Source organism: Canis lupus, chromosome 20, assembly GCF_048164855.1.
Source record: "Canis lupus baileyi chromosome 20, mCanLup2.hap1, whole genome shotgun sequence".
Classification (NCBI taxonomy): Eukaryota; Metazoa; Chordata; class Mammalia; order Carnivora; family Canidae; genus Canis; species Canis lupus.
Window position 1 is genome coordinate 51,402,748 of NC_132857.1, and position 14,323 is coordinate 51,417,070.

At 33.4% G+C, this 14,323-nt stretch overlaps 1 protein-coding gene across 16 annotated transcripts in view; it reads right to left on the reverse strand.

The window, feature by feature from the left end:
- GTDC1 (glycosyltransferase like domain containing 1) overlaps window positions 1–14,323 on the reverse strand; it is a 427,409-nt gene that overhangs the window by 341,462 nt on the left and 71,624 nt on the right. Inside the window, exon 1 of one of the 16 annotated variants that reach the window (XM_072789085.1) lies at window positions 12,207–12,239. The exons of the other annotated variants lie outside the window; for them this stretch is intronic. The gene's annotated coding sequence lies outside the window, so the exon portion shown is untranslated. Of the gene's footprint in view, window positions 1–12,206; window positions 12,240–14,323 lie in introns of those variants that run through there. 16 annotated transcript variants of the gene reach the window in all.

The following is a 14,323-nucleotide window of genomic DNA, read 5'->3' on the forward strand; positions in this document are numbered from 1 at the left end:
AAAAACTTAACCTTTCTGTTCTTCAATTTCCTCACCTAATGATACAAAAGACCCACCTCATCAATGATGTTTTTAAGTGAGACAGTGTCAAGGTGAAACAGTATCAAGGTTAACATTCTTAGGCAATGAAACTGCTCAGAATGAAGAAATGCCTATAAATGATAATATATTTAGCAACTATTTTCATCTAAAATTATGTAGTGTTTTTCTTTAACCAAATGAAATCAAGACAATATTTCAAATCATCATTAATATGAAGCATCAACTGTGTAACCAAAACATCACTGGTCTAAGAAAAAATAACAAAAGCAAGAGTTAAAAATGTTTCAGACTATTCTCAAAGGAACCAAAAGGGAAGAAGATTTTAAAGCAAAATGTGTACAAGTACACAAACACAACACAGTATTTTCAAAATTAAGAATGATTAGGCCCATGGGAATGATCAGAATATAACTGAAGTAATATCCCTCCCACTCTGAGCAGACTATTACATCAGAGTCTTATTTCTTCAAATCTAGACAATGCGATAACCTTCTATTCTCTCTCTGTTTTAATTTGTCTTTCATCCTCCAGTTTTCAATGTCATCCCAACTACCATGAATATTAAGAACTGACCTGTTGAGCTTTCTTTAACAGAAACCTAATTATCTGGCTCTGGTACCCACATACTTATTCTAGGGGAGGCAGGCACATAGAAAATAAATGAAGTGTGTGTGTGTGTGTGTGTGTGCACAAGCATGCATGAGCATGCACATACATACATATGCATGTGTGTGCATGCACAAAGGACTAAGAGAGGATAAAACATAGGTCAATTCATTTTGCCTACCATAAGTCAGGGAAGGCTTCATACAGCTGACAACAGCTGGGTGAAAGAGCGCCTACAAAATAAATTCAAAGATCCAGGTGATGAGCCATCTATTACCAAGCCTCAATCTACATTGTTTCAACTCTGTATCACACTCTTTTCAAGGATCTAGATGTCCTCATTCTCTAAAGTATTGGACACTCTGCTGTCTGGCCAGTCCCTCTGCTTTGAATCCCTTTTTCATCTTCCCCATTTTTAAAAGCCTTAAAAATTTTAAATACATGATACCTATGCATTCGACTTCCAATTTTTTTTTCAAGGGAGGGAGGGGCAAAGGGAGAGGGGGAGAGAGAATCTTAAGCAGGCTCCACACTCAGCACATAACCTGACATGGGGCTCAATCTCACAACCCTGAGATTGTATCCTGAGCCAAAATCAAGAGTCAGACGTTTAACCAACTGAGCCACCCAGACAGCCCTCTACATATTTTTTTAATACAGTTAACAATCAGTGGTATCCCAACCAACATGAATGCTCAGAACTGAGAAAGACAATGTTAATTCCTTCAAAACTTTGGAAGGAAAGTGATTTGCAATGTAAAACGTAATCAGGCAAAAAACAAGTGAGAAAATTAAAAAAAGATATTTTTCTCTCACATAATCTTTCTCAGAAAACTACTACAGGATATACACCACAACGATGTAAGATTAAGACAAGAAAGAAGACAAGATGAGATTCAAGAAAAGCCAAAAGGAGCTCCTAGTTTAACAGCAAAGAAAAAGCTTAGGAAGAGAGCAGATCTAGAAAATGAGATGGATTGACAATAGAATTCTCTTGGAAAAATATATTCAAGAAAAAAATTGAAAGAATTATCTGATGTGCTTCATTTTATTGGAAATCAAAGAAGCTACAGAAAGAAGTAACAGTAACAAAGAAACTAAGAGAAAAAAAAACACAAACACAAAAGAAAACCTAGCATTACTAACTTCATTATAAACAAAAAATCTGGGATCCCTGGGTGGCGCAGCAGTTTGGCGCCTGCCTTTGGCCCGGGGCGCAATCCTGGAGACCCCGGGATCGAATCCCACATCGGGCTCCCGGTGCATGGAGCCTGCTTCTCCCTCTGCCTATGTGTCTGCCTCTCTCTCTCTGTGTGTGACTATCATAAATAAATAAATAAAAATTTAAAAAAATAAAAAATAAAAAAATAAAAAATAAAAATAAAAAATCTGAAGTGAACATTTTCATCAGAGCTCATTACAACGTTCAGTTATAAATATCGGCATAATATAATAATGTAACACTAAAAATTAATTAGCCAAAAGTTGTAACCCAACAATCTTGAGAATATGGAAGTGAGATGGCAGTGAAAGGTGAAAAATCCTCAAAGACCATAATATAAAGTTAACAAACCATATCTAAAATAAATGAATCAAAACAAAAATATGTATCCGTAATAAAGCAATATGCAGATATATAATAACCAAAAGAAACAGATAAAGGCTTAAAAATGGTTGCCTCTAGAGAAAATAATTGGAAAGAATGGGTAAGAAACCACTGTATTTCCCTATCGGCCTTTTACAACAATTAGAATTTTAGACTGGGTAAATGTTATTAGTTTAACTAAATAGGAAGTAATTTAAGGACAAGAACCAGCCAAGTTCACAAGAATAATTTTGACAGTATTTTTCATAATAATAAAAGGCAGAAAGAATCTAAGTCTTCAATAAGTCAGTGGTTAAGTAAATTACATTATATCTGTGCGTTAGTCAAATTACTAGTCATTTAAAATTATACTGCAGAAAAATATTTAATGACACAGAAATATTCAAAACAAAAAATAACAATTCAAAATACAGTTAAGAAATTAAAAAATGAGGCACACCTGGGTGGCTCAATGGTTGAGAGTCTGCCTTCGGCTTAGGTCATGATGCCAGGGTCCTGGGATCAAGTCCCACATCAGGCTCCCTGTGGAAAGCCTACTTCTCCTTCTACCTATGTCTCTGCCTCTCTCTGTGTGTCTCTAATGAATAAATAAATAAAATCTTTTTTAAAAATCTAAAAATGAAATACCTATGGAATACCTATGAAAATACCAAAATAGAAATAGCTATGAAAATACTAATGGTAATTTTAGAATTTTTTTCTCAATGCTTCTCTGATTTTCCAAATTTCCTAAAATAAATAGCAACTTTGTAAATGAGAAAAAGAAACCCACAACTACAAACTTTAATAGAACTCATCATTCCATTTTAAATAGTGTCATTCATGACGCCTTCCCTGACCTTCGAGCCAGAATTTTTCCCTCCCCCTGTACTTTCTATGTGCGACCCTTAGAAAGTTAATGCAGCTTCCTTTGTAATACAGGTAATTATTTATGTCTGTTCTCCCACTGGATTTAACCTGCTGAAGAGAGGATCAAGTGTAAACCATCACAGTATAGGTTGAATGGAATATACCTAGGCTTCTCAAGACAATCCCCCTAAAATGAGGAAACCCTAAAAATGATCTGAGCATTCCTTTAAAAAAAAGAATTGATAGACTACTTTTCATAAAAATAATAATCATATAAAGTATAAGTTCTCAGGTTGGGCGCTCTTATCACATTGCTGTTTACTCCTCTCTCTCACATACACTGTCTCTCGAATTGACTTCAGAAGCATGTTTTGTTTTGTTTTGTTTTGTCTGAAGGCTTCGGTGAGGCAGTGTTTAAATGTAGATCTTCAGGATTTCTTAATAGATCCATATTTATCACTCCAAAATGCCAATTACTTAAGAATTTGATTAGAACATCAGTTACCCAAGTGGTACTATAATAAATTAAAATTAGGATTATTTGTCTTTGTGTGAGTATAGGGTTTCCAAATTAAGCAGAAATTTAAATATGTTTGGTGGAGCAAATATGAAAAAACATTTCATAGGGCTTGGCTTTTATTTAGAACTAGTTTCAAAATGACTAATAAATGAAGCAGCACAAATTCTACATACAAAAACCTTTCTGGGCAAAACCAGAAAATTCCACTCGTTCTGTTACGCAAAGGATTTTTAACTTTGTCCTATATAAAGGAGTCAACATCCAGTGCATTTGATAAAAAGTCATAAAAGGGTTCTAATATTTCATCCTGGTAGAACTATTTTCTCCATGAGATCAACCACTACTTTTCAGCATGCTTTTAGAATAGGCTACGTATGAGTAAGAGGAGACACAAAGAACAGAATGTTATGAAGTAAAGAGCTATTTTATCCACCCTCACTCTCCCATCCCCAGAGGTCTGAGCAAGAGGGCATAAGGACAAGGCAAATGGCCTTCTACAGAGCAACGTTAAACTGTCCATTGAGTAACAACTGTGGAATAAGGAAGGAGTTAAATTCTAATGACAAAAGAATCTGTAGTCTTTCATCTCTTAAAGTATCAACTTTAAAAAAAGCAAGAAGTTTAACTACAAAAAGATAAAGGATAATTTACTTTACAAAATAATGGGCCAGGAGTTTATTTTATATATTAAGTTATATGCAATAAAGATATGTTATTACAGAGAGGACACAAGCCAAAAAACTTAAAACCAAAAGTGATATGAATAATACCAATTGAACTTTATTTGAGCATCTCAAAAATTGTAATGTAACAAAACATTATACAAAAAAAATCGATTTACCATCAATTTTCAAGAGCGTATCTTCTGCATTAAGCAAAACACACTGCTAAGAATTCCAGAAAATGCAGATCAGTCTAGAATACAGAAAATAGAACACAATTGCCTAAGATGGGAGGGGAGGGCTTGTTGGAGGGGGTTGACTTCATGAGGGCAGAAAGGAACTTTCTGGTTGATAGAAATGTTCTAATAATTGTGGTTATACTTACACAGCTATATGCTTTTGTCAAAACTCATCATATTGCCCACCTAAAATGTGTACAGTTTATTGTAAGTAAATTATACCTAAATAAAATTGATAAAAAAAATACACTCAAAACAGTTGATCATGGCTGACAATCATTCCAATTACGTAAAGACTTTTATTGTAAATTTACTGTGTTTCTGACACACAAGGTCAAAGATACCATGAGTAAAAACTAGCTGAGTGACAGCATTAGTTTACAGTTACCAGTCATAATAACTTATTACTGACCTCAAAACACTTCCACCCACACTGTACTCACTACATATTACTTTATATTACTGGTTAGGTTTTTTTTTCTCCTGAATTAAGGTTGAGGGAAAAAAAAGTGTCATGTATTTAGTAGTATCCTCCAAGATCTAACTCAATTATTTTTATTAAAGTGTTTACACCATGAAATATTTCAGACAAGTAATTATCATTTCTTTCTTAATACTAAGAAAGCAAAAGTTTTTGAAAAAATATAAGAACAGCTATCTTGATTTCTCACACTGTAGAGTGATACTTTAGAAGATTAATAGAGACTTTTCAAAAGTATATTTAAATATTTCATATTTGAAAAAGTAAAATTATTTAGTAAGTTTTAAATAGCCAATATGAACTTACAAAAAAATCAACTGAATGAAAGTAAATTTTTTATAGTGGGAATATTATCATTTTATTTCTTTCCACTGTTCGCAGTATTTCCATAATATACGAATTTTACTAAAATGGTTATCAATAATGTATCATTTTTTTAAAGATAATATGACATATCTCACAATAAGAGAAATTGGTTTAAGATAACTTACTTCACAAATCTTAACAAAAACCACTTAAACAGTTTGCTAATTATTATTTTAAAAATTAATTTCACAGTAACACAGTAATCAAGACAGTGTAGTACTGGCGAAAGAACAGACAAATAGATCAAAGGAACAGAATAGAGAGCACAGAAATAGACCTACAAAAATATAGTCAGCTGATTTTTGACAAAGGAACAAAGGCAATTCAAATAAAGATAGATTTTTCAACAGATGGTGATGGAACAACTGGACATCTATATGCAAAAAAACTTGAATCTAGACACAGACCTTATACAGTTCACATAAAATAACTCAAAATAGATCACAGATCTAAGTGTAAAATGTAAAACTATATGATAGCTAAAAGATAGTATAGGAGAAAATTTAGATGACCTTGGTTTGGCCATGATTTTTTAGATACAACAACAAAGGTATAATCCTGGTATAGGGCAAGGGGGCAGGAGTTATTAAGTTTAACTTCATTAAAATTAAATACTTCTGCTCTTCAAAAAGCATTGTTAGGAAAATAAGAAGACAACCCACGAACTGGAAGAAAATATTTGCAAAGGACATATCTGATAAAGGGCTCATTCAAAGTATACAAAGAACTCCCAAAACTCAACAATAAGTAAACAAATCATCATAAAAATAAGCAAAAGTTCTCAACAGATATCTCACCAAAGATGCTATACAGATGACAGATAAGCATATGAAAATGCTCAGTATCATATGTCATTAGGGAATTATAAATTAAAACAACAACAAAATACCATCACACATATCTTTGAAAGGCTAAAATCCAAAACACTGACACCACCAAATACATGAGGATGTGGAGCAATAGGAACTCTCACTCATTTTCATTGGGACTACAAAATGATACAGCCACTTTGGAACACTGGCAATTCCTTACAAAGTGAAAGCTAAACGTACTCTTACCATACAACCCAGCAATCACACTCCATAGTATTCACTTAAATGAGTTGAAAACTTAAATCCACAAAAAGCTGCACATAAATGTGTATAGCAGCATTATTCAGAATTGCCGAAACTTGGAAACAGCCAAAATGTCCTTAAAAAGGTGGCTGGATAAACAAACCGTGGTATGTCACACAATGGAATATTATGCAGCCCTAAAAAGAAATGAGCTATCAAGCCATGAAAAGGTACATTCATTGTCAACAGAAGTCAATATAACAAAGCTATATACTATATAATTCCAATTATGAGACATTCTAGAAAAGACAAAACTATGGAGACAAAAAAAAGATCAGTGGTTAACCAGGGTTCTATGGGAGAGAGGGAGGGAGGAAGGGAGGCATAAAAAGGTGAATCACAGGGAAAACTGAGGACTTTTGTTGATAATGACAGGCAGTGTTGGCTCATGGATTGCAACAAATGTACCACTCTGGCAGGGATTTGTTGATGGGGGAGGTTCTGGAGGTGAGGCATTCTTTATTTTCAAGTTTGCTGAGAACCTAAAACTATTCTAAAAATCCAAGTCTATTAACTATTTTTTAATTAATTACATAAGAAATTTCTTTCCACAATAAGGTCCAGATCTTGTGTGTACAGTTTAATATGTAAATGTAATGCAATGGCTTGCCTGCTCATATAACCTAAAGGATCCACTTTTTCTTTAAACCATGCCAGATCCTTTCAAAAGTATCTGTCTTCAAAGAAGTTTATGGGTTTTGCTTTAATGAGAAATTCAACAAGCTTCTCATATCGAGAAGCAGTTCTTATTGTCAAAATCTTAAGCTTTACAATAATAGCTTCACTTTTACAATGAAGGTTTCAAAGGGATATGCCCTCAGTGCCAAGAAAGAAATGTTCACCAATATGTGTCAACTTTAGGGTTTTACCATATGATACACAATTGATTTCTTCATTCAATCTCTTGGCATTTATTGCTTTCCTTTTCCAATATATGAAAAAATTCATGTTTACAAGCATTTACAAAAAAATATTTATTAAGAAGTTAATAGCTCAAAAGAAATGTACTAAATATGAACAAGTTTAATTTAGACATCTAATTTTAAATCTTAATATTTTCTACAAAACCACCCAAAATTCTTGATGATGATATTTTTAAAGTTTGACTAAGAGCGGGGTCATTTAAAAAACAAAAAAAAATTTATAAGGGGGAGGTGAGTAAAAGAACATAAGAAGTCAGCAACATAATCCTGTTTGAGAAATGGTATAGTCTTAAATGCTTCAAAGATATGATAATTTAGGGGATCTATAGAAAGTAAAGCCAAGAGTTAAAAGTATACAAAAAATATACAAAAAGACATTAAAGCCATCTTGGTAACAGACTTATTGAAAGCTGAAATTAGCTTTCAAAAAATTCAAATCAATTTTTTATTGACTACATATATTTTTCTTATTTTTATTTACTCTTTTTAGCAACTATATATTCTATGTGATGTTCTGTGACACTTCCCTGCCTCCAATGGACTTACAGTCTCAAGGAGAAGATAAAATGGACACAAAAGAAATTAGTATTAGTCACAAGTGGTAAATGATTAGTAGAGCGAAGCATGGGAAATAAAAATTATGGTTACCTCTAACCTTAATAATTTTAGAGAATGCAAAGAAAAGAAACAATTCCTTTTGGATACAAATTGTGAGGTATTATGAATATCCAGATGAGTCAATGCCAAGCTGCTAACCTGAAAATTATTAGAATATGAAATTATAGATGTTAACTAAACTTACTGTGGTAATTATTTCATAATATATGCAATTCAAGTCACCCTAAGCATCTACAGTGCTGTATATCAATTATACCTCAATAAAACCGAAAGAAACCACACACAAAAATCATTAGAAGAGAGGTGAAGATTAAAGACATAGGTCTAGATGAAGTCACTTGAAAAGAGAAAATTATGCTAGAGAAAATAGACTAAAAGCAGGGCTTTGGAAAAGCTCCTAATTTTAGGGTAGGTAGCTAAAGAGTGGAAGAGATTAGAGGAGCGAGGTGGAGTGGTGGGAAGAGGGAGAGCCTATGAGCCAACAGAGGCAGTTAAAAAACTAAAAAACATGACAGCAGGAAGACACTGCTATGTAGTCTACTGCAGAAACAAACTAAAAAAAAAAAAAAAAAAAAAAAAACTAAAAGAACAAAAAATAATGAACACCTCATCATCAATGAAACAAAGTCACAGCCACAACCACAAACCACAAACTATCATAAAAAAAGAATCACTATATTAGGTGATATCTGGAATCAAAATGAGGAGTAATGCTGAGAACCAAACCACACCTTTTTAGATCTCTGGCAGAAAAGAGATTTCCTTAAACATGGAACAGTAAAGCCCACTGAAACTCTGCTTAGGGTAATAGTTTCAGCATCCACCTAGGATAAGACAGGTTTCTCCAAAAAATCATGTCTACAACCACAATAGGACGGAGGAAAACCCAACAAGGTTATGCATTGCCAATGATCAAGCTTCTTTGCACAGAGAGACTGCAAAGAGGAGATGAAAAAGGGAAATAGCAATCACCAAACCATTTATTACAGAGATTCCTGTGACTCACAGGACTACAGAATCACAGTGACCTTTATAGTACTGCAAATAGAAGTGATATATGTCCCCAGAGCATCTGACACACACACATTTTTTTTTTCAGGCAATACCTGTTCTTAGTGGAATTAAACCTACTAAAAACTGAGTAAGAACCAAAAAAGAATCAGCAAAGAATTTATACAGAACTATCAAAGAGGGGTGAAAGGAAATAGGGAAATGACAGCTAAAGAAATGTCACTGTCTTAGAAAATATGGGAAGACCTTACAAATTATTTTTCTACAGTCTCAAAAAAAAAAATGACAGAGACTATGAGGAACTTCAAAAAAAGGCTCAAAGAAAAGTATGAAATAAGAAAAGATAATGAAAAGCAAATTGATAGGGTAATGAAAAAGCTGGAGATTAAACACACACACGCACACGCACACACACACACACACACACATAGATTAAAGCCATAAAAGAAAGAACAAAAAAAACCCAAAACACTCAGTACTGAAACAGGAAAAGAGAAGACAAGTATGAAAACAAACAAAAACAAACCACACAAAGTGGAATTTTCTTAAAAGATACATAAAAAATGAGATGATCAATATAAAAGGAAAAAAAGATCCAGCCTATACACACTTGACATTCTTGATAAAAAAAAAAGAGAGAGAGAGAGAGAACAAATAAACAGGAAAAAAATGATACAATAGAAGAAAAATTTTTCTTTGATTAAAACCAAATACATAAAATAAGAAACTGTTCCTGGGGCTCCTGGATGAAGCAGTCCATTAAGTGTCCTACTGGGTTTTGACTCAGGTGGTGGTATAGAGCTGCACACTGGGCTCCACACTCAGCACGGAGTCTCCTTTGAGATATTCTCTAACCCTCCCCCTGAGCTCTGTCTAAAATAAATAAATAAATCTTTTTTAAACAAACAAATAAATAAATAAATTCTAGAAAAACTGGATTTCAAACAATTAATACTAAGACATATTTCTATGAGGTTATAGATCTTAAGAGAAAGAATATATAAATATAAATGCTGTGGAAAAAAATATAAATGCTGTGGGCACATAGGCAGAAATATCAAGATTGGCCTTAGACTTTTCTATAGCAGCATTCACCATTATCTGGGGATGAGAGAACAATATCTTCAGAGTTCTAAGGGGAAAATATGATACCCAATCATATAGTGCCCAAATTTTCCATAAAGCATAAAAGCAACCTATGAACACTTTCAAATATTCAATTATTCAAGAAATAGAGCAACTATGAGTTCCTCTTATAAAACACACACATACACACACAAACACACACATATCCCTGATAACCAAATTCAGCCAGCCAAGAAATGAATCAAAATAAAAAACTAGTGAATGGAAATACGGAGACATGTTAATATAAATAAGGACTAGATTTATTTTTACAGGATGGAGACATAGCAGGTCCTTTGTCCTCTAATTGAATGGGTCTTTACAAAGAAAATCCATATTAACAGAGTATGATTAAAATATATGGCTGCTTTAACACCATTCTCCCATTATCAAATGAAAGGAAAGATTAAAAGAGGTACAACATATTCTAATAGGAAAAATTGGGGGAAATTTTTCTATGGATACCTCAAAGAAACTGAGTCCTTTCATTTCAGGTCTTCCAGAAATAGGACTACAGAGTGGACCTCAGCAGGTGTACTAAAAGTGGTAAGTATGACAGCCTCAGAATGCCCTGTGAGATGGCCTCTGGATCCCTACATTTATAGAACCCACTGGATTTCATACTGGTTCTTTTTTGTGAATGACCAGATATTCCAAGGTTTTGCTGGGACACATATAATCCCCCAATCTTCTTAAATACACAACTAAAAGAAAATAATACTCTCACATTTAAACTAAATTAGCAATCTATTATTTTATAATCAAGTTGCATAAGCCAAAACTTTACTCCATAGAACTTTACAGGATTCAGTTTCTCAATCTACTGACCAAAGAAATTTATTCTCCTAAAAAAAAAAAAAAGGTACTTATTTGGGGGCATCAGTTCCCAATAATGGAATTCCTGAGGGACCACTTCCCAAAATAATTCACAGTGAACAAAGAGCACGTAGTAAGCACTGAATGCTTTTAAATATAAAGGTAAAACTTAATAGCTGTGAAAAATTCTTACAAAATAGAATGCCAAGTGTTACACAACTTGACAAAATACAAATTTATTTTTTTTCAAAATACAAATTTAATATAACTACTAAAAATTAAGAGGTAGAAAAAAGGAAATACGTTAATCTCTTACTTTCCATTGCAAGAAATAAACTGATGGAATAATACACAGTAAAAATATAATTATCCTTATCTCTTAAGATTTTTCCTTTTTATCTCAACTTCAGTGAAATCACTTAGGAATTTCTTATTATAAAGGACCACTTATTTAAGAACCAAAACTCCTCTGGTTTTACTTTGATTTCCTTTACTTCTGTTAAAATCAAGTAATATTATTTTTTAAAAAAACAAAAATAGTAATGTAGGATGATTCTATCCTTATAATTTTTCTCTCATTTCTGTCTATAAATATGTCTATATGTATGTGGGTATGTGCCTAGGTGGTATGCATGCAAAGAATGAAGAAAAAGTGTCTGAAATGATGTTTCAAATTATAATGATTATTTATGTGTAGTAGAATTAGGGTTTTTTCTTTAATTTCTTCATCACTATTATAAGAAGTGTTTATATAGTGAGTTCATAATCATTTAATGCAAATCTATATTTTAAGAACCTGGCAGGGCGGGCAGCCTGGGTGGCTCAGCGGTTTAGCGCTGCCTTCAGCCCAGGGCATGATCCTCGAAGTCTCGGGATCGAGTTCCACATTGGGCTCCCTGTGGGGCCTGCTTCTCCCTCTGCCTGTGTCTCTGCCTCTCTCTCTTTCTCTCTCTCTCTGTCTCTCATGAATAAATAAATAAAATCTTAAAAAAAAAAAAAAAAAAAAGAACCTGGCAGGGCAACATCATAGAAATCATGAATCTGACCCAGGATAGAAAATCATATATGCCCCCATGTATTTCTGTATTTATTCAGTCATTTATTTACTCATTTTCAACCAGTAACTGTCTAGTGCCCCATCTTCAGAAGAAATAAAGACATCAAACTGTCTTACATATCTTAAAATGCCATCACATACTTAAAAATAGGAAGTTCGTACAGACCTACCTCAGAGATAATGCGGATTTGGTTCCAAACCACCTCAATACTGCAAATATCATAATAAAGTGAGTCAAATAATTATTTTGGTTTCCCAGTGCATATAAAAGTTATGTTTACACTATACTATAGTCTACTAATTGTACAATATAGCATTATGCCTTAAAAAAGTATATATCTTAATTAAAAATACTTTATTGCTAAAAAATGCTAACCGTCATCTGAAATTTCAGTGAGCCATAGTCACTGGTCACAGTTCACCATAACAAATAAAATAATAAAAAAGTTTGAAATATTGCGAGAATTACCAAAATGTGACACAGAGACATGAAATGAACAAACATTGTTGGAAAAGTGGCACCAATGAGGGGTGGCCACAAACTTCAATTTGTAAAAAACAACAACAACAACAACAAAAAAAAAAAAAACATGGTATCTGTGAAGCACAATAAAACTATTATGCACTAGATATTATAAAGTGTATATATATATATATATATATATATATATATAAACATCATGTTCTAATAAAAGGGACTGATATGAAATTTAAAGCCTGAAAGAATAAAACACAACCCAAATACCCCTAACAAAATTTTAATTTATTCTTAGTGGATACTATACAAATTTTTTTTTTGCAATATAGCAGTTGTGACTTTTTGTAAAAAATGGGGTCATCTTATTACAACCTTTAATTAAACAAAAAGCAAAATCTAAATAAATAAAAATGGCATCTCAATATAGTGGCAGAGGGTTTAAGCACTTCTACTTAGAAAAGGGATTATACTTCTCATGCTAGGGAAAACTATTCTTTATTACTGTTTTCTTGTCATCCAATGCCTTCTACTTCAGGATATTCCCTTGAGTTACCTCCCTCTGTATGGGCTACCAGTCTAATGGACTTTTTGGCATAAAGGGGACATTCTAATGCCCTCTTAGCATATTTTTCCCTATGAACACATTTAATCAAATGCCACAGCTCTAATTCCTCATCTTGCAACTGTGTTGTTCTTTTTAAGAAACAATCCATAGGAATTTAACTAAACAAGCAAAGTGATAGAAATCACCCGATTATAGTAAACTATTTTCCAGAAACATTCTACATTTTGAGGGAAGGTAGGTAAATGTTTTAATAAAAAACAATCATTGGCAAAACGTAAAAGAAGATTATATTCAAAAATATGTACATTGATTCGCACCCTTGGTTTACATCTGTTTTTGTTCTTAAATGGGGGAAAGCCCAGAGAACACCTCTTTGAAAAGGTTAAAAATAACTTCCCCCAGGTGCTCTTTGAAACCCACATATATGACATTTCTTGGCTGAGTCTCCACATATGCCTTGCAAAAAAAGTGGTAAACATCTCAAAGATGATGCAAACTGCAGGTATGCAAAAGGAAATGCTAAAAAGTGTACTATTTATACAGTGTTGAAAGCTCTTAGGGAGATGATTCAAAAGCATTTTAAAATCATTCTTTGAAACTTGAAGTAAGTGCATGTAGCACCAAAACACAGATTTTATAAATATGAATGATGAAGTTTACGTAAGTTATGAATTGCATATATCTCGCCATTTTGCAAAAGTGTTTTATGGAAGGCAACTAATGTGGTTATGCATCACTTTCATTTTATTTTTTGTCCCATTGTTTCTCATACCAACATAGAAGAATTTGGGCAGGGGGAGAATGAAGCTGATCAGTTCAAGGAACTTTGATACAAGCACATCTAATTTTCTGTCCACATAAAGAGCAGAGTGGAGAGAGAAAGGCAAGAAAGGAGGAGCAGTAACACGATGGAAAGAGAAGTGGTAGGTAGCAGCAAGAATGAGACACGTGGGCTTACAACACGGTGCCCTTCTCCCACAGAACGGAAATTGGAAAAATGACACAAGGTACATAGATAAAAGGTCATAAATATGAACCACAAACCATGGTTTAAAAATATGACATTACCATGAGTCAGGCCGTGTCTCCTAGTTCAGGCACTAACATTCAGCACTACTGCCAAGGACAAGAGGGCATGGCTGCTGGACGGCTCCTCCTGAGGAAGCCAGGTGTGGTACCCAGCCAAAGCTGCTGCTTGGGGCTCTGGCCAACAGCCGTCACAGTGAAACATCACCGAAAAGAGT